The sequence below is a fragment of the Chenopodium album genome, chromosome 21 (assembly GCF_948465745.1).
Source record: "Chenopodium album chromosome 21, dcCheAlbu1.1, whole genome shotgun sequence".
NCBI lineage: Eukaryota > Viridiplantae > Streptophyta > Magnoliopsida > Caryophyllales > Amaranthaceae > Chenopodium > Chenopodium album.
This window is the reverse complement of record NC_137854.1, coordinates 15,892,525-15,919,029: the sequence shown is the minus strand read 5'-3', so window position 1 is coordinate 15,919,029 and position 26,505 is coordinate 15,892,525. Positions and strand designations below refer to the sequence as shown.

The 26,505-nt window shown below is 36.7% G+C and overlaps 1 pseudogene across 1 annotated transcript; it reads left to right on the top strand.

Moving 5' to 3' along the window:
• The first annotated feature begins 17,493 nt into the window (after window positions 1–17,493).
• Window positions 17,494–26,224, top strand: LOC145601850 (disease resistance protein RGA2-like; annotated as a pseudogene). Its single transcript, XR_014104452.1, has 7 exons — window positions 17,494–17,634; window positions 17,961–18,122; window positions 18,722–19,144; window positions 19,279–19,399; window positions 19,790–19,897; window positions 21,226–21,313; window positions 22,384–26,224. The product of XR_014104452.1 is annotated as a disease resistance protein RGA2-like (transcript).
• The last annotated feature ends 281 nt before the right edge of the window (window positions 26,225–26,505 follow it).

The window sequence follows — 26,505 nt, the reverse complement described above, 5'->3', positions numbered from 1 at the left end:
AAGCTAAAACAAACTAATCCGACGCTAATAATAGCATCAGAGACACGCGCCCGGTCGGGCGTCACGCCGCCCGGTCGGGCCCGCCTTTTCTTCAAGGAGATGCTTCTCGTGCCCGGTTGGGCGCGAGCTTGGGCGTAAGAGCTGCTGCAACATTGTCCGCCCCGCCCGGTCGGGCGTGCCTTCGGGCGGTGCTCTAGTGGCCGGGCAAGGCCTTTTGGGCATCTTGGACTCCTCGTTTGGGCTCGTAACTCCGACCCAAACCAAATATCCTCCTTGGGTCTTGAATTCTCGGTCCAATTGCCTCGAAATCTCAAATACCGAGCCCTTAATCGCCGGTTCGGTTCGAAGACTCTAACCGGCCTTGGGCTACAAAGGATGGTTGTGCTCCTCCAATGCTCGTAGTCACTCCGTAAAATCCTGGGGAAATACTCCATAAGGGTAATTTCCTACAAAAATCAACAAAACTACGAAAATACTAGAAAACACCAATTAGTAATAAAAGTGGCTCTAAATAGCCAAAAACACGACTAATTTATGACCAAGGGACGGGGGTAAAATACTATATAAATTAGACACATCAGGAAACTGGAACCTAACCACCCAAAACTAATCCCCAATTCGGATTAGCCCAAAGGATTATCTGGGTGGAACACCAAAAAAAAGAAGAAAATTATTACGTTTATGTCAAAAGTATTTCAAATAGCTCACAATTACAAATGTAGAGTTAAACTTTTCTTGTTCATTTCAAGATGTTTAATTCAAATTTTTGATAAACATTTGAATCTTATTCATTCTGATGTTTGGCAATCTCCTTTTCCATTTAATCTTAGGTATATGGTATATCATGCGAGTTTTATTGAAAATAGTTTTTTTTTTTTAATTTTTTTTAATTTTTTGACAAAGGACAACTCAAAACAAAAAAACAACCTAAAACAAACAACTAATAAACTGGCGACGCCTAGCTGAAGTAGCCAGAAGATGAGCTGAACGAACACCATCTAACCATCTCTAGGAATCTTCTGAATAATACAAACTTGGAATGAAGAAAGGATGTGTCGAAATTTTTGCTGAATCCAAATAGTAGAAATGTCCGAAGAGGAGTTTCGTATTGTAGAGATTGATAACTGACAATCTGTACGAAGAAGAACTCGAGGAAAACCACGCTGAAGAGCCATTCTTAATCTAAAAAGACAGGCTAGTAACTCTCTTGTAGAGCTGAAAGAGCAAAGCAGGCTCGAGCTGCACCACCCAGACTGATATCAGAATGTAAAGAGTACAAACACCAATCAATACTTGCTCGACAATCTTGGGAGCTCCAAGCACCATCTACAACGAGAGCAACAGTAGGAGGAGTACAACTATTCCCTACAAGTTGAAGAGAATACGACTGAGAGCCAAAGCTTGGAGGAGGTGAGGTATCTGAAGAGGACAAATCCCTAGCTGCTAAACTGCGTTGAGTCCAATCTTGAGCAATCTGAAAAACAGAATACGGGGAACAGATCGCCTGCCTAAAACGGATGTTGTTTCGAAGGATCCAAATAGCCCAAGTGAATGACAAAATCGAAACTAAGCCATCCCAGTTCTTAAGAGAGATACCAGAGAGCAATAGTGAAATAAACCATTGATGGAAAGAACTTTCATGATTTGGAAGTCGAACACCCAAAGGACCACAGACCCAGAGCCGGCGAGTAAAGGAGCACTTGAGAAATATATGGTCGATAGATTCTAGACCTGAGTGACAAAAGGAGCAAGAAGGATCCACTGGAAGACCCCTGACTCGTAAATTTACAGCAACAGGAAGGGCATTGTGAAAAATCTTCCAAAGAAAGATCTTCCACTTAGGAAGGATAGGTAAAGCCCAAACCTTGCTCCAATGAAGAGGATGGAACGATGGTAAAGTTCGAGGAAGCCAATCTGAGGAAATAATTAACCAACTGAGCATAAACTGATTTGGTAGAGATAATCCCATCCTTAGTGAACTTCTAGTAAACATAATCATCCATAAGCTACGGAGGTCGTTCGAGACTGAGGATCTTAGCGGCGATGGAAGGAGGGAATAATGTATGAACCAAAGTGGAATCCCAATTATTAGAATTGGGATCCAAAAGAAAAGACACCAGAGTCGGCAAAACCGATCCAGCAATGGACTCCTTGAAGTGCACAGTTGAGTTAGGCACCCAAGAATCCTGCAGAATACGAACCCGAGAACCATTCCAATCTTCCAGGCCAAACCAATTTTTAAAGTCTGAACTCCATGCATAATACTGCGGCACCCCCATGATGGAGTAGAAATACGACCCGCAGAGTTATGGAGTAAGAGCGAAGGATACTTAGCCCTGAGAACCTGTGATAGTAGAAGTTGCGGATTTTGCATAATACGCCAAGCCTGCTTAGCTAAAAGAGGTGAGTTGAAACAACCCAGATGTCGAATACCTAAGCCCCCATTCCTTTAGGAGAGAATAGTATCGAAGATGGGGTAACACTACAAGAAAAAGGGGAATTAGCAACTGATTTTTGCGACTACCACAATAATCAGTCGCAAAAATTATTTTTGCAACTAAAAAAGACGAGCAGTCACAAATTTTGCAACTGATTTTGCAGTAGTTGCTATGCGGTCGCTAATTAGCAACTAATTTTTGCGACTACCATAATAATTAGTCGCAAAAATTATTTTTGTGACTGAAAAAGACAAGCAGTCACAAATTTTGCAACTAATTTTGCAGTAGTTGTTATGCGGTCGCTAATTAGCAACCAATTTTTGCGACTACCATAATAATCAGTCGCAAAAATTACTTTTGCGACTGCAAAGACTAGTAGTCGCAAATTGTGCAACAAATTTTGTTATGTGGTCGCTAATCTGTGCACTACAACAAAATTGGCCAAAAAGACCTCAAACAAGAGACCATTTAATTAAATATATGATCTCATTGTTTCAAGAGATCCAATATTTTAGATAAATTGTCTCTTTTTTTAATCAAATAAATAAACAAAGAGAGAGACTATTTATTTAGAAGAAGTGGTCTCTCCTTTTTTTAATTAAATAAACAAGCTAAGAGACACACGCGATGCGTGTGTGTGCAATATATATATAAAAAATCTATCAAGCTCGATTTAAAAATTGTTTGTCAAAAATAATATAGCTATTATAAAACCATATGTTATTAAAAAATATATGATTTTGAGTTCATGAGGCTAAATAATAAAATGTGATTATCTCAAAAAAAAAAAAAAAAAAAAAGAAAAAGGATAGTAGTTTACTTTTTTCAAAAGTTGGTGGTTTGAAATGAGGCTAAATATTGTTTTTTTTTTAAAATACATTGATACAAATTAATGATATATTGAATATTTGAATAAAATTAACATTTTGGTTATTTGAATTTATGTGTGGGTACCTTGTTTTTTGTGATTGATATTGGTCGTTGCTAAATTATGGTCTCCGAATATTGATAGTCACAAAAAATTAGCGACCGCAAATTTGGCTCAAAAACTGATTGGTTAGTTGCAAAATAATTAGTCTCAATAGTCGCTAATTAGTTGCAAATAATTAGTTTTGTAGTCGCAAAAGTTGGTCTCGTAAGTAATTGCTAATTCGTCGCGAAAAAATAGTCTCAGTAGTCGCAAATCCGTCACAATAAAACTAGTCTCTGTAGTCGCAAAGGTTTAGTCTCGTAGTCGCAAAAGTTTGGTCTTGTAGTCGCTAATCCGTTGCAAAAGTAGTCTTAAAACATTGGTTGTCGTAGTTGCTAATCCGTCGCAAATATTTTACGACGGACAACGATTTTGTTGCTAAAATTTAAAAGTTAGTCGCTAAATGGTAGTTGCAAAGGCATTGCAAATCCGTCGCTAATTTGCGACTGTTCAAAAATTAGTCGCGGAAATGGATTTGCGACGAGGTCTTTGGCAACTAACCAAATCCGTCGCAAATCCGTCGCAAATCCATTTTTGCGACGAATTTGCGACTACTTTGACCGTCGCTAATTACCCTTTTTCTTGTAGTGGATTACTTAGCTTCCTCCCTTCAACTAAAGGCTCTCCCTTCTCTTGTTCCATATTTGGGTCTTCTTGTTGATATTGGAAGAAGCAAATGTAAAGATTTTCAACCTCCGGTGGATAAAATTACAACTCGGTGGATAAAATTACAACTCGCCTGACAAATTTTGCCCCGTTGCATCTTTCAGCAGTAGATAAATTAGTGGTAATTAACTCTGTTTTTGTTGCTTCTATTAACCATGTGCTATCAGTGTTTCGGATTCCATCTTCCATCATCGACAAAATTAATAATCTTCTAATCAGATTTTGGTGGAATTCAAGCAATCAGTCCAAGGGTTTAGCCCTCGAGACCGATTCATATATGAGAAAACTTCATGAGCCAGTAGACTATTGTCTGACATAAGCCGACCCGGAACAAAGGCATTCTTGCAATTTGAAATAAGAGATGGTATGATTTGTCGTAGTCGAGAAGAAAGGCATTTGGCTATGCATTTGTAGATAACATTGCATAATCCTATAGGCTGAAATTGCGAAGGTTGTTGAGGATGATCAATATTTGGAATGAGAACTATAGATGTGCGATTCCACTCCTTGAGCATATGACCATGTAAAAAGAAGTACTGAACAGGATTAATAACCGAGGGACCAACAATAGGCCAGTGAGATTTGAAAAAAGCCGATGAAAAGCCATCAGGTCCTGGAGATTTCGAGTCATCAATACTGAACATAGCTTTCTTAATTTCCGCAGCAGAAAAAGGTTCAATCTATCCTCATCTGAGAGATGGGGAAGATCCAGGGAAGACCAATCAAACTTAGGAATTGGATTGTGAGGTTGCTGACTTCTATAAAGAGCTGAAAAGTAATCGAGAATGATAGTACGAATTTTACTTTGATCATGTATCCAATCACCAGAGGAGTCCTGTAATCCCCGAATTTCATTTTTCCGACGGCGAGCTTGAACATGAGAGAAAAGAAGATGAGAGTGAGAATCTCCTAAGATGTCCCATTTGACTTTAGCCCGCTGTTTCTAATAGAGATAGGCTGTCTGAGAGTGCCTGATTTTCTCTTCTCTTAAAGAAAGAAAAAGATGTCGATGAAGATTGGATTCTAGATTTTGGGCTAATGGAGATAGTGATTCATGTAATTCTTTCCAATTAATACCCCATAATCGCCTATGAGTAACACACCATTTAAGCAGCTTCGAACGCAAAGTTTCCAGTTTTCGATAAATGGTGTACATAAGGGAACCCGAGATATCCAAGGCCCAATATAGAGTAATAATAGAAGCCACCTCTTTTGAGAGTAGACACCAATTGTCAATCCTATAAGGTTTGCGACCCTCCAAATCTCTTTTCTCTCGAAGAATAATAGTAGCATGATCTGAAAATAGAATCGACTGATGCAGGAGAGAAGCCTCTGGATGATTTAGTAACCAATTTTGTGAAGCATAAGCTCTATCTAGACGTTCGAAAGTTGGCTGTCCATTATTATGACCATTAGTCCAAGTAAAGGTAGGGCTCGTAAAAGGAATGTCTATAAGCCCGGAATATAATTTCCATTCCTGAAATACTGTTTGACCGACAATTGTTGCTGAACCACCCACCTTATCCGTACTATATTCAACCCGATTGAAATCTCCTATCAAAACCCCATCTTGATGTCTTTGTAAAATAGTAGAAATATCAGCCCAAACAGAAGAACGTCCCGAAGGATGAGGCGATCCTTACACAAACAAAATATATTTTATTTCATCATTCGGAGTACTTATTTCACACAAAATTACATTAGGAGAAACTACGATAGGAACTACACTAAGCGGGGCAAACCAAAATACAACCAACCCGCCACTAAGACCCTAAGAGTCTACACCACAAAAGCCATCAAACCTAAGTGAAGCTAATTTTTTTACAGCAACATCTACAGCTACTAAAGTTTCCATAATAAACATGATATCTACAGAAAAGGAGCGGACTAGGTGAGTTCAAGTACGGAACTTTAGGGGAGTCCCCTAATCCAATACCCCTACAGTTCCAAGCCCCAACATTCATGGATCTGTTGGTGACTCTTGATGGTGAGCCACCGAACCTTTGTCGGAAGGAGTAGTCGCAGAAGAGCTTGAAAGTGACTGACCCTTTGAACCCTTGCGCTTTTTCATTTGTTTGAGACAAGCAAAACAACCTGGAGAGGGAATTGAAAGAGGCGTGTCTAGTTCAAATGGAGAGGCAGGACGTTTAGAAGGACATGAATTCTTGACCCATTTCCAAATCTTCTCTTTACCACGAGTTATTCGAAGTCGAAGTGGGATCTCAAACTTACTCATCTCAATCGAAGAGGGAGGAGACGAGTTATCTGAATCTGCTGGGTTGAAGTTATCAAAACCTGCTGGGTTCGAGTTGCCAGAACCTGCTGGGCTCGATTTGTCAGAACCTGCTGGGCTCGAGGGTGCGAATTGTGGAGACCAATCCATAGGCGTTGGTTCATCAGCGACCGCACCTGAATCAAACGAAATTTCAGCCGGGGAATTACCAATAGACAGTGGAGAATGAGAGAACTCGAAACCCCCAGAAGACGAGTCTGGTAAGTAGCCTGAGCTTTCAGCAGCGTTCGTTGGAAAGGAGGATCCAAGAGATGGAGATGGGGAGTCAAACTGCTGTTGCTGCGAATCAGAAGGGGCATGAGAATTAGCAGCCATCCAATTACTTAGGCCCGGCCCAAACGGATCAGGGTACTCCGGTCCAGTTGAACCTAAAGGAGGGGAGAGAAAATTGGAATAGGATCCAAATTAGTATTGCCCAAATCTTGAAATAGAATTCCCCTATAATTTGGTTCAAATTGAGGCCCAAAAGAAGATGGCCCATGAAAGGAGGAAGCAGCTACATACGGGTCTGGATCGTCTTGTCTGGATCGAAGTGGCCCATTTGGTGAAGTATTAAACCTTTGACCCGTGTCTAATATTTGATGAGACTGATTGCCATGAAATATTTGATGAGGTAATATGAAGGGGACACGTGGGATTAAAAGAGCTTGAGTGTTAACATCTTGATGATTATCTGCTGTTGCACGTGTTGGATTTTCCCAATTATCAACAAACCGCCAACCCTGACGAAGATCATTTGCATGAGTGCCACGTGTGAAACCAGGCGGTGTTGGTGGCGGTGCCTCATAGATCTCCAAATCCTCTTGGATACACCGATTAACACCTAAATCCCTACGCCATACCTCATCTCCGCTGTTACGAAACCTAGTATACGGTGGTCCGGGAAATAAACCCGGAATAGATGCCGGAGGAGGTGGCGGTGGTGGAGAATTGACAACCCCTGTTGAGAAATTATCTACAATATCACTGAGAAAATCCCAATCCGAGGGATGAGAGTTCGCTGGGTATTCGAACAGATCATCTTGATCATTATTGCCAAACCATAGCTCAGTGGTCCAATTATCCATATTTGGAGCTATTCCTCGAATTGCATTAGTATATAAAGAAACATCCGTTGGGCCAAATAAAACACGTGTGCCGCCTTCGTGTAGCTTACGAAAGCAGCTTTCCAAGAGAAACTTACTTAATTCATATGATTTGTGTAATACCCCGTATTTTTATATGTATTTTATTTAAAGTATGTATTTTATAAAATATTTAAATAGTTATAATCATTTTAATTAATATTATTATAAAAGGAAAGTTTATATAATTATTTTTATTTAAAGGATGGGGTTTTAATTTAAGAAAGTTTAATTTGTAACAAGTTTTATTTGGGAAGGGATTAGGAAAACTAAAAGAGGAAAGTTTAGGGTAAAAGGGTTGGTAGAGAAGGGGTATAAATATCCCACTTATGAGGCAAAATCAACTTTGCCCAGAGTGGAGAAAACCCAAGGTAAACTCTCCCCTTTTCTCCTTACTTTTCTTTCTTTTTTTTCTTCCTCTTCCCCTTCCCCTATGCACGGCCGGACCACCACCGCACACCACCGCAAACCACCAGCGCACGGCCAGCAGCTGCGGCGGCGGGCGGCAGCAGCCCAGCCTTGCCGCGGTGGCTGCTGCTGCCGTGTTTGGTTCTCGGAAAAAAAAAACTTAATCTTTCTTCTCTATTTTTAATCTATGCTTAGATCTAATTATAAATTATGAGTTTTTGGATTAATTTTTGATATTTGAATGATGTAATTATATTAATAAATTTTCAGATTTAGTTTTAATTAAAAAGCCCCAATTTTTGAAACCCTAGGTTATTGATTTATGAAATTATGAAAGTATATGATGTATTAATGTTTAGATCTTCAATTTAAGTGCTTTAAGACTAAGTTTCAGCAAGTTTTAATTAGAAAAATAGTGCAGGAATTTTATGTAGAACCCTAAATATTATGTTTTTAAAGGAAATTTAAATTACCCATTAAGGGGGACTTAATTATGGTGTTCTAAATATAATTTCAGCTTATTCTAATTAATTTATGAAGGGTTTTAAAATAGTATATATTGCTGGAAATTTGTTTAGAGTGGACTTTGATACACTATTATAATTTTAATGTGTAGGAGACTTTGAAGTGAGCAATTTTTACTAGTCGTGGCGATTTTAAGATCATATTCAAGGTACGTTCGCGTACTTAGAATATTTGATGATGTAGAATCATGCTAGGTTTGGTTTCAATCAATTACAAGTAGTATCATGCTAAGGTTTATGTATTAAATTGTGAATTATTAGTATTGGTGATTGAATTATGAAGCATGAATTTATTTGTGATGATCTATGGATTGGAAATTAATTTTTTGGCATGAGTATATGGACTACATATTTATTTATGGCATGTTAGAGAGCATGTTTAATTAAACTAATTGTTTAATTATGTTTAGAATATTGAAAAGGAATTTTATTATAGTCCATATAATTTTTATTGATGCATTAAGCATGATGAAGGAGCTATATAAGTGTCTATGTACACAAGGAATAAATAGTATGTTGGTGCCTTTGTGCACTTAAGGTGTTTGTAACACCGAGGGATAGGATTGTTGGCGCTTTATGCGTTTAAGGTGTCTTTGACACTGAGGTAGTTTTAAAAAGGGTTCAACATTAAATTATATGTGGTCACTAATTATTCAAGAATTAAATTGGTATGTTTGGTTGATTGAATAATTATTGTTGATTGAATTATTATGCTTTGGGAGTCATCACCAAGTTTAATAATCTGTAAATAACGTAAAGTGAAAGAGATTACGCACCAAAACTCTTGGAACGTATATACCTTGAGTATGAACAATAGGGGGAGTTATGGGGTTTTATATTTAACCATAACTTCTAATGGAGTACAGGACGCTGTATATTCCCTTTTATTATGGAATTCCGCCACCAATGTGTGGCATAGTGATGCTGGCACGGTTAGCTCCCGTGTCAGTGAACCTCAATTTATTGAGGTAGGTTTAGTTGGAAACCCGTTCGATGCGTAATCAACGCTAAATGAATTATTTAGTGTCCAGTTAAAGAGTCTTGTTGTTTGTTGTGTGTGCTTGTAAACAGGTGCAATGAGGTAAGTATGTGTGATGCTAGGAGTTGCATGTTAGTGTGTTTATATACGCTTATGTACTCAGCTTTGCTGATTGTGTGTGTTGTTTGTGTCTGGCTATGTCTTTATCTTGGCCCTACGATGATCCATTTTAATGGAGAGTAGTGGGGGCAAGTAGAGATACTCTTTTCAGGTATTGAGGCATGTTCATGATGGGGCATGAGTGAAGAGAGAATTATGCTAGTTTCCACTAGGATGTGTAATAATTATGCTTTGGATGTTTGTTTTATTATTTGTTGGACTAACACTATTATTTGATTGATCGGTTTTTGAATAAGGGCCCTAAGTGGTTCCAAGTTGTAGTGGATTTTATTTAACTTGGTTTTGTTGATTTTCAACTCTACTTTTGTTAGTTCGGTTTTTAAATTGTGTCATTACTTAGTTTTGACTTTCAAGTCTTCCGCTGTGTATCTTTGATTGTTGCCTTAGCCGTTTTCACGGTGGCGGTAATGTCTTAGATATTCCTAAAACGTATTTTCAAGAGGGGAAAGTGTATTTTAAAGGAAAGGAATTTCTAGGGTGTTACAATTTGGGACAGGTTTCACGAGCATGTCCGACAAATCTGCACTTTTTACAAAAGCAGAATATACCCTCATATTAAAATTTAACCCAAGTAACATGATTGCCATAAGTAGGAAAGAAACAACCCGCAATTAAAGGTAACGAAAAATCAACTAAAATTTTAACTTATGATCGCGAGATAGGGAACTGACCGCTATGATCTTCTTCCATGAGTAAATCGCCTACATGATGACGGACTTATGACGCCACTTGCGAGACGGAGTATCGGATTGGAAGCCCTTGAACTTGAACCCACATCGGAGCTAAATTAAGATTCATATTTTCTGGTACTTCGTGACCACGTAAACGTTGTAACACCATGAGACTACCTTTGAAGTGAACCCAACCAAGTTGGTCTAGATCATCCACATCATATTCATTTGTACAACAAAATACGAATTCCGTTCCGTAAGGGTAAACTCTAACAGGTCCTCGAAGATGCCAAAATCTATAGACTAATCGTTGGACCAGAGCAACTGAGAATTTACAAGCGTCCTAAAATTTCCCGATGACAGAACACTGCCAATCGAAATTATCCTGAAAAGATTGGGGAGGGAACTGATAGGCGCCTATAATATGCGGGTAAACAAACGTTCTAGGAGAAATTCTATCAGACATGATTATTTCTTGGAGATTTTACTAGAAATTTAAAAACAGAAGAGTGAAAGATTTAAGATTAGAGTTTGGAGTTGGAAAAGAGAGTGTTTCTCTCTCTCTAGAGAGTTTTTGAAAATAGTTCTTAATTCACTTGATTTTATCGTATGAAATATAAATCTGAGGTATTTAATCATTTTTTTTGCACTTTTAAAAATTTGGTAGAAATTTTATTTGATACTAGAATAAAATATTTTTAAAGTGATGGTAGACAAAAATTTGATAATAATGAATTTGGAATCACGGTATCACGGTCACTTATTAGAGCTAACTAGCTATGTAGCCATGCTTATTCAAGCTAATCTACCTCACGTCCTTACCATTTTTAGGTTGATGCCGTATATATCAACTACTTCGTGCATTGTAAACAAATTGATCACTCTTATCTTGCTAGGTTTTATCTCGATCATGAGAGCTCTTCTAATTTTCCAGCAAAACCGTCAAACAAGTCATCTCCTTGGTCGGTTCGGTGTATTTTCTTGGGCTAAGCTCCTCATTATTAGGGGTATCGTTGTTTAGATCCTAAGTCGAATAGAGTATATGTCATTTGGCATGTAATATTTCATAAATATGTTTTTCCTTACATTAATCATATCTTATTGTCCATCCATTAACAATCTTAACACCATCTCAAGATCCTAATCCTCTCCCCTATTTCTTGGAGTCCAACTCCCTTTCCTAATGAGCCTAAACCACACATAAATTTGTACACATTATCAGCAACATCACATGTGGGCTTCTTCTTCTTTACCCCACACAAGCCCAGATGTGCCTCAATAAACACACCAGCCTCCTGCATATGGGTTCTCTTGAAGCCCAATACACATCACTATATAATCGGTATACACTAGACCCTAGTGTTGGTAGCCCAACCTACACCCCCTCTAAACGCAGCGTTTAGAGTTGCTACCAACACCCCCCCCCACAAACCGCAGTAACTACCCACTCCCCCCCACTAACCGCAGAAACTGCAGTAAATAAGGAAATAACTTCCCCTCCCCCCCCCCCCACACACACACATATATAAAACAATCCATTTTAAATCATTTTCTCTCTGTAAAAACCATCTTCTTCATTTCTCTAGAGTTTCTCTCTCATCAAAACCGACGAATCGGAACGAAATTCGCTTCGAATTACTGCAAAATTGCTTCAAAACACTACATAATTGCTTCATATGTCTGATATTTGAGATGAAATTAAACTATCGCAACAACATTTTGATAAAGAGTAAGTAATTTTGTTTATTTACTTGAGATTTTAGTGAATTTTTTTTTGTATGAAGCCTTATTTTTGTTCATTTTCACATTTAAATTAAACTATCGCAACTGTTTTTTTTCACATTTAAATTTACTAAAGACTGTTCATTACTCAAAACAATCAATTCAGTGGGATCACTGATAGAATTAGCATAAGTAACAGCACAACCATTCTCATCAAGTTCCTATATATATATATATATATATATATATATATATATATATATATATATATATATATATATATATATATATATATGTTCATCTCATAAAACTTAAATGTTCAATTCGAAAATATTAAATGATCATATACCTGTACAACTGCTTGCCCTATACCCCTTTTGAAAGGAGTGTACATTGACTTTTTCCTCTTCCAATTACCCTTTTCCTTGTTGCACTACTTCTATCAGGTACTCTTAGGCCTTAAATTCCTCTCACCTTTAGGCCTAGCTTTTGGAGGATTCTTGATCTCAAGATCAACAATTTCAACCTCTTTAACAGGTTCACTAAAGTCAAATTACACCTGATACGCTCTTAACCTTTTCTTTTAACAGATTGAAATAAAACTCAACCTCTGCCCTTGCATTCAAAGAATTCCGACAACTTGTTATCAACTTAACAAACTTTCTGATTGTTTGTGACCTCCAAACACTATTAGCCACAACATTTGTCCTCAAACTAGGTTCTTCAATACCATGACTACACTTGGCAGCCTTTGTCCATCGTTTCATTATATACTCTTGTGGAATATTACGCACACAATTCAAATGATATACTCGAAGGGAATGAGAACAAAGTAAACCAATCTCACTAAAGTACATGCATGTGCAACTAACTGCATGTGTTTCTTTATTAAAAACAACTTCATGCTTAATTATATCCTTCTCAGGCCTCGAAAGAAGATATGAATATTCTGGAAAACGTAAACAATTATCAACATGATCATAAGTTGTCCCCCTAATGAACTCCTCTTTAAAAAGCACATAAGCTTGAATAGTGTATAATGATCTTGCATGAACTAATATACCTATATTAGCAAAAGCTAGGTGCCTATTACCCCTCAAAGTATTGTAATCTCTTCCACCTTCCTTACTTCTCCACTAAAAAATGACATCAAGAAAAACATGATAAAAATCACATAAACCTTGAGTCTTATTAAGACGTTGTGAAATTGACTTATTAGTAGTTTCACTACGTTGAGAGGACAAAATACCACCAGACCATTACTTCTTAGAATAAGCAGGACACCACATTTCCTTTATTTTATACAAATCACATAACCAATCAACATTTTCACATTTGTATTTACCCAACATCCTGTATAACAGAAATGATCATATATTAATTGAAAAAGGAACAAAATATAAATTAATATATGTACATTTGTATAAAGAATAATGTTCATAAACAATATGGACACTAATAAATATTATGATAACATACAAATAATAAAAAGTAAAATTTATGATCATATGTAAAACACTAACTGATCATATATATATATATCACATAATAATCAAATATGTCACATAATAAAAATAAAAAATAAATATAAAAAACAATGACTTACCTTTTCCAGAAATGTTCAAATTCAGCAGGAGTTTCACAATACTTCAAAAGATATCCAAACAAATCTATAAAGCCTTCCAAAGCTCTCAATGCTCCAATGTGTTTCTTAGAATTTTGTTCAAGATGACATACACATAAACGATGATGAACAGCTGAAGGAAAAATGTTTCTTTTACCCGCTGCAATCGCTTGTGCTTGATAAATCATAATTGTAATGGGACTTTTCCTCCCCATTGAGTGTAAAAATGTGTCAAACAACCAATCAAAAGACTCGGTGCGCTCATTAAAAATAAAACCCATACCAAACATGACATTGTTACCATGATGGTTCATCCTAACAAATGGAGCACATATCATTCCATATTTATTAGTTCTATAAGTTGTATCAAAAAACCAACAAATCTCCAAAGTAATGATAATCTCTCATCATCCTACCATCACGCCAAAAAAAGCTAACTAAAGCACCACTATCATCTTTTTCAAAATCATAATAAAAATCTGCCTCATCCACATGTCTCTTGGCAAAATATTTAATCAATTGGTTACTATCACATCCTTCAATTTGGGCAGCTTTTTCAGATGACAATGCATTATACACATCAGGATCAGTAAAAGAAAGATTAGGAGATCCGCCAACTTCCTTCTTTAGAACCCTCAAAGAATCAGTAACTTTGACTCCGCTCAATTTCATTGTAGAAATGAAAAGAAGTTGCTCTTTATTCACATCCCTTTGAGACCTTATCAAATGCCTTTTTTCAGGAGGAATCATATCATGATTATGAACCATTTCATGTCTTGTACATGTATAGACACCTAAATGATCAATATGAAACTGCACAAAAGCTAAACAACTAGTTCGAATATCCAACTTCTCATAAATCCTTTTATTCTTACACTTATTATCTCTGAATCCCTCATTACAACAAACAAATCTTTTCATGAAAAAAGAATCATCTCTTCTTCTCTTACTCTTCCCAATTCGAATTCCAAAACCTTACCTAAAAGCATATTCATTAGACGCTTCAAAAGCTTCATCTTCAGATTTAAATTGCTTATCCTTTAATTCAGACTTTGATGCTTCTAAATAAACAATATCATCCTTTTTTTCCACTGCACAAAGTTTTAATATACCATTATAAATTATCATAAAGAGTTTCATGAATGAACAATAATAAATAAATAAAATGTTCAATAATAAAACAACACATGATCAATTTGAAAATTTTCAGCACATAATATTTTGAACAATATCTTCATTTTTTACCACTGCACATAATATCGATATAAAAATGTAAAAACAAATGATAAAAAATGACTTTGAGACTGAACATAAACACATTAATAAGTACAAATAAAAAAACATAAATGATTAATTGAAAGTATAAAAATGATCTAAAAAAATATACAACAAAAACACACAATTCTAAAACACAGAACAAACAAATGAAGCAACAAAATGTTCATAACAAAGTATAACAATCCAAAAACGTTCATCATAATATAATCAAATAAGTAAATTCAAAAATCGAAAATGAATAATATATAATACATAAATTAAGTTCAAATAAACAGAGCATTATAACAGAACAAAGTAGAGATGATTAAAAATTGCAAAATTATGATCAAAATTACTCACATTGTTGAACCAAAGAATCAACCAAACGAACTCCAAAAGGAAACACACGCTCGCAATCACGATCAAAATCAGCGCAATCTCCAAATGCAGAATTCGCCATTGATGATCGATAACAATTATCAAATTCGTAAAAAAAATCAAATGAAGAAGATGAATTAACAAGAGAAAAATGTAGATAAAAAATGGAGGTTGATCAATTGAAGAGAGAGAAAAAATAGGGTTTTAAATCATATATATACATAGCTTGAATAATAAGAAACAAAGAGAAAAAAAAAATAAGGAAAGAATCGCAAAATGAAGCTGCACATGAGTACTCCACGCCAGCTGCAAAACGACGTAGCTTAAGGGGGTGTAGGTAACACACTCTACACTAGGGTGTAGGGTAAAATTAACATCACTATACTATAGTTTCTCCCAATGACGGCCTACTTGTCTATCAATCCACTACCAATCAAACACACAACCAATATCTATTTCCTCCCAAATAGTTCCTTTTCCTTCTATGCACACTAGCTGTTTACTTGTATATTAAGGTATAGAAGATTAATTTCCTCAAAAAAAAAAAAAAAAAAAAAAGGTATAGAAGGTTAACACTCTTTAATAAATTAAGATTAACAAATTTATGTATATAACCCCTTTTGATTTTTGTAAATTTTTTGGTTGGTAAGGAGAAAAAGCTCTCACGGACCGAAATCTTTCACAGGGTTCACCCGATCCGAGTTAGCAGGCTAGACACTTTGAGAGTGAGGAAGAAGGGTAAGAGAATTCTCACCCCAAAGTGCCTCTAATGAAGTTTGATCCCACAACCTCTAGATTGTGAGATGCAAACTTTTCCACTAGACCAAACTATGATCCCTTTTGGTACACTACACTAAAGTGAGAATGCGAGTACTAGTATTTTGTGTTACGCAAGTTGCGAGTTTTAATCTAACACCACCTTATATTAACATGATTGGATAAAATATGACTAATCTATAACCTTAAAAGCCAAATCGGAGCAAAATGGTTTTCCTCCTTATGATAGTGTGTTGACGATTCTACCCCTAAAAAGGTTTATTGACGTTCTTACCCTTTTACTAACTACTGTTTTTGCCCAAGGTGACAAATTAAGGTCGACAAGTCAAGTTCGTGCAAATAGTGTAAAACTAAATGTTATTACGAATCGGGTTGAATTCGGGTTGTTCGGGTTTGGTTCGAGTCGGAATCGGATTTCTCTTAGTAACTTCAAGTCGAGTTCGAGTCAGGTTATCGGGTTGTGTTAAGGATCACCCTGAAATTTGCTTTTACTTCCTCTCTGCCAGAAAGCCAAGCTACTTTTTATGAGCCATGCCCATCGCCGTTACTAGTGGCCCAAGCTAGCCCAACCCGTCCAGCCTCAGCTAGCCCCGACACCCCTTCACTAGCCGGCTAGCCCCACTGGATTTCGATCCCTCTCCAGCTGAATTCTGACCATCTCCAGCCAATGTTTACCTTAAAATCCTAGCCACCACCCTTTTGCACCGCCTCTTCCATTTTCGACTACCCATGAAAACCAAACCCTAAACCCTAAACTTAATTGGCACAGTTGAAGCCCTACATCCACGGTTGGTGGTGGCCCTGTTGCTGTTCGGTGGTTGAATGTTGTGTGGGCTACCTATCGGCGGGTCAGACCAACCGGGGGACTAGTTGATTTCGTTGGTCGGCTGGTTAGTGTGGAAGATCGGAGGGTTGAAGAGAAAATGTCAAAAAGGTGGGCACCACTAACGGATTCATGGACGAAATCCGTAAGTTGGTGGTAAAATTTAATGTTTAGAAATTGATTTGATGATAAAATAAACCTTTTAAGCATGGAGCTGGTAAAAGCCAATAATTGGTTATTGGCAGGTGCTAAAAGTTAAAATTTCCACTTTTTATCCTTTCTATCTATTTTTTTTCAATCAGTAGCCGGGCTACTTTACCTCGGCTCGACCCATCCCTAAAAGTAGCTTGACTAATGATTGAAATGATAAAAGTTTAAGTTGAGCTGAAGTAAAAACAAAAATCAACTCGGGTCGGGCCAAAAAATATGTGTCTAAACTTGCCCAAACTAGCCGGAGTGCAGGCCAATTTCATGCCAGTCCAAAAAAATAACTAAAATTGTATACGTAGTAAAATTGATTTCTCATACCCGGACCAAATTTCGGGCCAGAAAAACTGCCTAACCCGCCCATAATTAGGCCGGGTCGGGCCAGGCTCAACTTGATTTGGCAATGTCTGATCTCAGCTGTCTCTCTCCTCTGTCCTCAGTCTCCTCACCTTTCTCCATGCTTTTAACAAGGAAAATAACACAGCAATTTTTTCATTCCCCTGGCAACGACTGCACATGGCGGAGAATGACAGGGATTGGTGGCCCAACATCACACGCGCCGGAGGAGAGGAAAAGTACACGGCAGCTTCTGGGTAACATTTTTGTTTTTCAATCATCGAATATTAATTTCATAATCTAGGGATTTTCGTTGATTTAAATTTTCCATTTTAGGGTATTATTTAACTAATAGTCATAATTTTGGTACTGTTGTTGGAGTTTGAGGTTGAGCCCTTGTTCGAGTATTTGTGTGATTACATGATGAAGAAGAAGGAAGAATAATATGAATTCTGCTTATTCTCGGGTTTAATTTTGAGTTTTGTCAAAAATAATGATTTTATGTTTACTTGTTTTGGAGCTAGATTACTGTGTTATTAATGTAATAATCTTATTGATTATTGTGTTATCAATTCAATATCAGAATCTCGAGTTTGGAAGAACCCCTCAGTTTTGACAAGCTGCCTAGCATGGTCACTCTTGATGAGAGGTTTTCATCTGGTTCTTCTCGTCCCCGAGGAGAGGATATGGGAATGGGGGCTCGATTGATTGAAGGAAGCAGGTGCATCACATCAAATAGCTGTAGGTCAGTAAGCTTCGGGCTTTTCCATAAAGCCTTACATGTTCAGAAATTAGCAAATCTTGTTTAAGCTGTTTAGGCTATATAACAAATTGTTTGTGTCCTTGTATATGCTTTTAAATTTTAATTGATATTGCAAATATGAAGGTTTATGTTCATTCCCTGGTTGCTTTTCTCTTTATCAATCTGTAAAATACAATCTTTGTAGAAAGGAGGTAGCAGTGAGTATCAAACTTTAATCTTTGTAAAGACGTGCGTTGTTTGCAAGCTAATGCACACTACATCAGGAACATATGGAATCATAACTAAAATTTCATTCTGTTATTAAACCATCAAACAACACACCATTGAGGATATAAGCTTCCTTCCATATTTCTGGCCCAGCTACATCAAATTGAATGGACAACACTTGATTGAAAAGCTAGACTAATAATTCTATTCTCGACTAAAATACATTACAGTTAAGCACACTTGACCTCTTGTTGCTCCCACCCCCTTTAAAGCATGCAAATTTGATGTCAACTGCATTGCTTTAGAATTTTGAGCATCATGCTTCTCTCTCCAAACTGCATTTTTACAGCTGCTAACAAGCATCTCGAAATCAGGTGATGCTGCAGAAAATGCAACCACCCAGCTGGATGATAAACAGTACTCACAGTACTCGAGACCATGTAAAAGACACCGGACTTCTAACTTGGTACGTCTGACTGGTCCATAAAAGAGACCGAAAGCACTTTCTGTAGGCAGATTTGTTTTACCCTTCTGTGTATCAAAAGTAACTGTGTATTTCATTTTCTCACCAACACTCCTGAAAAGAAGCCTTGACGCCTCACCTTCACTCCTACTGATGGGGGTGCATCAACTTGAACTTGGTACTGGCAGCACCCACTATGGTAAGTTCATGGGTATAATGGAAAGTCCTTGACTTGCTAAATAAGACAGAGAATGACGGGTAACTTAGGATATGGGCATGGGGGCTCGATGAGAAAAAAGATGAATATTTTGTAGTGATATAGTCTTGTCTCAATGTAAGTGCCTATTTCTGAGCTCCCCCCCCCCCCCCCCCCCCCCCTGCGGTTTTATGATGTGGGTTTTTGCTTAAATTTATTCTTTTTGCTGTTATTGACTGTTTTTTCCAATGATTCTTGCTTTCTGCGTGTAGAGATTAACAAGGGAAGATGGGGACTGAAGTGATAAGCAAAGTGACATTTTCCTCTCTTAACAATGAGTGAAAGAGCGACATCAAGTCAGTTTTTATGCTGTCTGAGGCCTTTAGTTTTCTGGTATCTTTCTTTGTTTATCTATGTTTAAGTCATTACTCATATCTATTTTGGTAAATTGAACATTGGGATTTCGGTTTTTTTTTCTTTCTTATTGTTTTTTCACTATAACTAAAATGTTAATTTGAGTAATACTTATCCTGCAATTTTTGATAGCTTAGGTAGTTTTGAGATGCAATTTAATTTGATAGCTCAATGGTGTTACAGAGTAATTGGTATAGACTAGAATGCTAAAACCAATAGGAAGTATGGATGATTTTAGCTACTGAATCGACTGAAATTCATGCTTTCTCATTCGTTCACGGTTAATTTGTCATTGTCTTGTATAATTTTTTTATACTTTGTAAATTAGCTACAAATTTATGTATTATTAATTTAGTGGATATGTTTCAGGATCAATAAGGGTCATGCTGGTTTGAGTGCCTTAGGAGCATCAGAAGGTGCTAATTATATTGCTATTGAGAGACTCCTTATTCTGAGTGAGCAAGTTGTGACCATGAGGTCAGTGATCTAGGTGTTTCTTCTATTCAGTATGTATTTATTTGCATATTCTTATTAGCATTATTCCTCAAATCTTAACCACCTCGAATCCCCATCTTTATTACCTTTGTTATTATAATTTCTTCAAACTGGAGTAATCTTTCATCAAATTGGAGCAATCTTTCTTTTTTGTAGTAAGAATCTTAAATACAATTATATAGTCCATTAATCATGTATGAGGTTGTCTATGAATGTATATAGTAATCACCATTGTTTCAATTTTATGTTGTGAAATTATATTATAACCTCATTTGCATTCCAAAATTGTGAAATATATATGTTTAGTTGAGTAGGAATTTTGAGGTTTTAAGGTTGATGTGTTATATATAGCTTTTGGGTATGATTGTATGAATGCTCAATGGTTCATCTTTAAAAACTATAAATTGAATACTACATGCACAGGTTTACAGTAATTAGTATAGATAATTTAGGTTCTTGGGTGGAGTTTTGAACTATTTTGGAACTTAATTTCCTTTTATATTTTCTAAACTAAGCTCAAACATCTCAAAAATCCCGACCGACATATCTTATGTTACACCTCTCCATACCCACCTGCCACCAATCATTCTCAGATCATAAATTATACAAAGTTATTGTTGGTGATGGGACTAAAAACAGAAGAAAGCATATAGAAGAGAAATCATAAATTTCTACTTCGATGCAGGTGACTTAGGTCAAGAAAGCGTGAAGATTGGTGTAACGGCAGTGTTTGATGGTCATGTTGGTAAAGAAGCCAGTGAATTAATTGGCTGTTCAACTCCTTCCTTATTATGTTTAACTTCACATTAGATTTTTAAGTCAAAAAGAAATGGAGCTCTTTGAAGACGGGCACCATTTGGCTTTCCCATTGGGACCGGAGTTCAACTCCTTGGAGACACATCTTAGAAGGTTCATGTCAATCAATCTAGGATGTTAGATAGACGCTTTGAATTTTAACTTGTTGGCTTGTTTTATTTGTTACTGGCCTCTCTTTATTTTGCCTCTTATATCTTTCTGTTTTCAAATTGATGCAATGTGAGAATTGTTTCCTTTTTTGGTACCTCGAATATATATATATATTAAAAAAAAAATTTATATTTATTATTTTTCAAAAAACTTATATTGTGGGTCTTCTCGTTAAAGTCTCCTATTGCTTCCATATATCATTAGTTTGTTAAAATTTAATAGTGAATCAAGAGAAAGCAACTCATTGGGTATCTCTTTTTGACCATACAATTAATTTTGACTCTTAATTAGTTTAAATTGGATTATTGGCTCTTGGATACTGATTTGAGAATGTGTTTCTGCAGGGAATATGGCAACATGTGATGAAGATCAGGATATAGGGGAATTCATTAAGGGGAAATCAATTGGAGACCGAAACGTTGCAGGAAAAATGTATACACCTCTTACACAGTATTTTTTTTTTTTAATTTACTTTTATTAATGGTTTCTATACAGCACTATAGTCTACTTTGGCGAAACAGAAAGCGGCCTAGAGGAAACAACTTTATTTACTGATCACCACCATGTTATCTTATAAGAATGTGTTAGAATATGTAAGGCTTTAAGGGATAAACATAGGCTGGAACTTTTGGAACTTTTTTTTTTTAAAAATTTTATCTAAATTCTTTAGCTTAAAATGCTAGAAGTGAAGAAATGTTCTTATACATCCACAAAAATTAAAAGTTCGATAAACTATAATTTCTGTGGCCAAACAAGAATGATGAATAGCAATTATAGGGATTCATCCATTAAAGTTTGATAAAAGGAGTAAAATTTAAGTTAATAATTAAAAATCTACTTTTGATTCATTCATTAAAATGACCATAAATCAACAACAATTAGACTCGGCAAAAAGATTCATAAATATACAACCAAAACTGTAATGCAAATCGTTACGCGCGTGCGGGGGTCGATACTAGTCAATCAAAAGTGTGAAATAGATGGTCTGATTCATTGTTTTGTTTTTTAGAATAATATGTTTGCAACTTTATGTTATTATTATTTTTATTGTGCTAGTTTGGCTTAAAATAACCAATCAGAATTTTTTATTAGTGTTACTCCGTATAGTTTATTCCCCCAGTCTAATGTACTCCTGTGCCTTTCTTTCATTGTTAATACTCTTAGTGGTTTGATAATGTGATTAAGAGAATCTTGTTCTAATCGATGAAATGCTCGATTTTCTATCGCTAATTGCCATTTTATATATTTAAATTCCTGTTGTGTTGCTAGACTGCTAGCTGGCATACATAGTATTAAGGATCCGGTTTACTAAGAGGAAACCAATAATCAAAGGTGTGAAAATTGATGACAAAATATTAGTAATAAAGTACTAAAATCAAAGATGTCTCCACTTTGTACATAAAGTAATTTTTTTAATCACCCACCTGCACAGGGTATCATTGATAGTAGTGGTATCACTAAACAAAGTTCACATCTTGATCTTGCATTTCATAAACTCACAGATTTATTTGGTAAGAGAAAACTACTTACAAAGAGAGAAAGAGAGAAATATGGCTGAAGCAGTTGTGTTTGGCATTGCACAGGAAGTCCTGAAGAGTCTGGGATCACAGGCCCTTGCTGAGATTGCCTCGGCTTGGGGCTTCAAGTCTCGGCTCGAGAAGCTCAAGGATACCATCAACACCCTCAAAGACGTGCTGTTGGATGCTGAACTGAGGCAAGCTGATGATAGTCGCCCTGATAGCCATGCTGTTCGTGGTTGGCTTCAGAGGCTTGCCATTGTTGTCTATGCTGCTGATGACTTGTTCGATGAGTTCCACACTATTGCATCCCGCAAGCAGCTTATGGATGGAAACAAAGTGACTAGAGAGGTACAAACTTTCTTCTCTAGCTACAATCAGATGGCATTTGCCTTCCGTGTTTCCCGAAAGATTAAATTAATTCGGGAAAATCTTGATGACATAGTCCGTGATGGTACACAATTTAATTTTGTATCCCGCTCTCATCAGTCTCATGAGGGAGGCAGAGTAATGAATAGGCTGATGAGAGATCAGACTCATTCTTTTGTTCATGTTGAGGAAGTTATTGGTAGAGATTATGATAAAAGAGTCATCTTGGATATGCTGCTTGCCTCTTCTTCCACATATGACGAGCATCAGCATTGGAAAGAGACACTCCCTGTCATCACAATAGTGGGAATGGGTGGTATGGGGAAGACAACTTTAGCTAAACTCATTTATAACGATCCTCGGGTTGAGGAATGCTTTGAGATGAGACTATGGGTGTGTGTTTCAGAGGTCTTTGATATTGAGGAAATCAGTAAAAAGATCCTCAGGTCTTCAACCAACACGGAGATACCCAAGTTAGATATGGAACAACTACAAGGTCGATTGCGAAAAGAATTTCGTGACAAAAAATACTTGCTTGTACTGGATGATGTGTGGAATGAAAATCGTCAAAAATGGCTTGAGTTGAGGGATCTCTTGAAGATTGGTAGAAAGGGAAGTAAAATCGTGGTAACTACTCGATCAAGGGATGTGGCCGAAATAATGGGAACTTTTCCTCCTCATGAATTACAAGGTCTAGTAGAGGACAGAGCCTGGGAATTATTTAAAACAATGGCATTCAATGAAGAAGCTCTACAAAATCCACAATTAGTGAAGGTGGGCAAGGAGATTGTTAAGAAGTGTGGGAAACTTCCTTTGGCTATAAGAACCATAGGCAGTTTGCTTTATGGCAAGGAGGAGAGGAGGTGGTTGCAAATCAGGGATACAAGTCTTGCAAAAATACCTGAGAGCCAAAGTGATATTATGAGCATTCTAAGGCTCAGCTACCATCACCTATGGTCGCCATTGAAAAATTGTTTTGCTTATTGCTCTTTGTTTCCAAAAGGCACTGAATTAGAGAAAGAAATGTTGAAAGATCTTTGGATGGCTGAGGGTTTCATTATTCCAGAAATCAGTGAAAACCAAAGTCTAGATGAAGCTGCAGAGGACTATTTTCAAACTTTGCTGCAAAGGGGCTTTTTCCAGGATATAACAAAAAATGATTGGGGTGACATTACGAGCTGTAAAATGCATGACTTGATGCATGATCTTGCTCAAGAAGTGGCTGGAGTCAAGTGCAAGGTTGAAAAGTCTTCAGAAAGCGATTTTGATGACAAAATCCTCCACTTATCCTTTGCTTATCGTTTGAACCCCTTATGGGAAATTCCAACTAACATGCTTAATTTGAAGCTGTTGCGTACTTTTCTTTTGCCGGAGCAAATAAATGATGGGTCTTCCTTCAGCAAATCAAAATGCCAGAAGTTAACAATGAGGTTTTGCTGCTTGCGGGTTTTGGATCTAGCAAATCTCAGCCTCAAGAGTTTGCCAAGTTCAGTCGGTAAGCTGATTCACTTGAGATTCCTCAATTTATCTAAAACAGATATTAACAAACTCCCTGATTCGATCACAAATCTTCAAAATTTGCAAACATTAGATCTACAGTGGTGTTTGCAGCTTAGAACACTACCAGAAAGTTTTAGAAAACTTGTTAATTTGAGGAGGCTTGATGTTAATAAGTGTGACAAATTAACTCACATGCCATCAGGTTTAGCAGGATTGACTTTGCTGAATAGACTGCCTTAAATTCATAGTAAATTATGAGCATTCTGCGGAGTCAAGGTACAAGCCCAAAAGTATTGCTAAATTGAGTGATCTAAAGGAACTCAATTACTTGAGAGGTTATTTAGGGATAGATATCTACACAAATTTCGAAAAGAACATGCTAGAAGAAGCAATGGAAGCAAACTTGACCAAGAAACAGGGGCTAACTGATTTTGCAATTGACTTTTGCTTAGCTTCTACAGCTGATAAGGACTGTAACCATGATGAAGCTATGCTAGAGAGCCTCAAACCACATTCTAATTTAAGGAGCTTGAGGGTTGACAGGTACAAGGGCCAAAAGTTCCCAAGTTGGGCAAGGATGAGTGATTTGGGTAATACTCTTCCAAATTTGGTTCAAATTAAACTTTGGCGTTGTAGTTGTGAACAAGTCCCTGTCTTTAGTCAACTGCGTTTCTTGAAGTTTCTTCAAATTTGTTATATGGACAGTGTGGTATATATGGAGGATGGTGTATGTGACACTTCCTCATCATCATCAAAATCACAAGGGATGCAAACTACATTTTTTCCATCTCTTATTGAACTTCAGTTGTTGGGAATGAAAAGTCTTAAAGGATGGTGGAAAGGAGTAGAAGCATTTGTGAGTACAAATGATTCAGAAAGTACATCGTCATCTGAGTTAGTAGGGGCGGGCCAACAATATGATCATCATCAATTATCCATGCAATTCTGTAATCTCTCAAAATTACGTATAGCAAAATGTCCGGAGTTGAAATTCTTGCCACTTTGTCCAAAAGTGGAGGTTTTGAGACTATGCGGTACCAATGAGAGGCTCTCAGTATTGAAGATGGTAACAACTCTATCAACAATCGCATCCTGTTCTGGTTCGGGCATGGCTGATTTGAAGTTGAAGGAGCTGACAATGGGTAATGTGGAAGACCAGCTTTTGTCTCTCCCTAAACAATGTCTGCACCAGCTTTCTTCACTAGTTGTAAAAAGTGACGACAAGCTAGTGAACACCAAAAGTCTAGGAGAAGCATTTGCAACTTTATCTTTTTCACTCCGGCATTTGGTATTCTCATCTTGTAATAAATTGACAAGCATATCTCAAGGCCTGGAGCATCTGACTGCATTGGATAATTTGACCTTTTGGGATTGTTCAATGCTTGATGTAGGAGTAAATGAACAACCAACACCAAGCGGAGAAAGAGATGAAGGTAACAGAATTATGATGCCATGGAAAGCCTTCAAAAATAATCTTGGCTCTTTGACATTTGGAGTACTTCATAAAATGGTGCGCCTTCCAAGTGGTCTTCAATATTTGACAAACCTCCGTTATCTGGAACTATCATTATTACCGAAATTGAGGGAAATACCAGAATGGATTAGTTGTTTGTCCTCTCTTGAAGATCTGGAGTTGAAGGTTTGTTTCAATTTGAGATATCTACCAGATGCCCTTCGCAAGGTCACCTCTCTCAATAAACTCACTATCATTGAATGTCCAGAATTGACAGAAAGATGTCGACGCCCAAATGGTCTCGACTGCCCTAAGTTTCAACATGTCCCTCTTGTTATTGTTAAAGACGTGTTTGTATTTGAAACTATGTTCTCTGCTAAAACACTTAATATATTCTGATTTTGTAGTGTTATACTCGTATTTGTTAGCCCTTAATTATATAGCTAATCAGTTTTGTATTCTTAGCGTAGCTGTACGCTTGGTATCTTGTATATAAGCTGATGATGCTTAATGAATGATTCAAGCAAATAACTTTTATTACTCTATATGGGTAATATTGTATGCTAAATTGCTAATACATGCTTTTTCATTTGATTTGGTTTCAAAGTGGAACAGTAAATCCAGAGGTTGTTTTCTTTTCTTTTTCTTTTTTTTTTTCCCTTAATTTGTTTTTACTATTACTATTGTACTATTTTTACTTATCTAAAAATATCAGGAAAAATTGTCCGAAATAATCTCACTTTTTGGGCGTCTGCAAAAAATAATCCAACCTTTGGGATATTTTT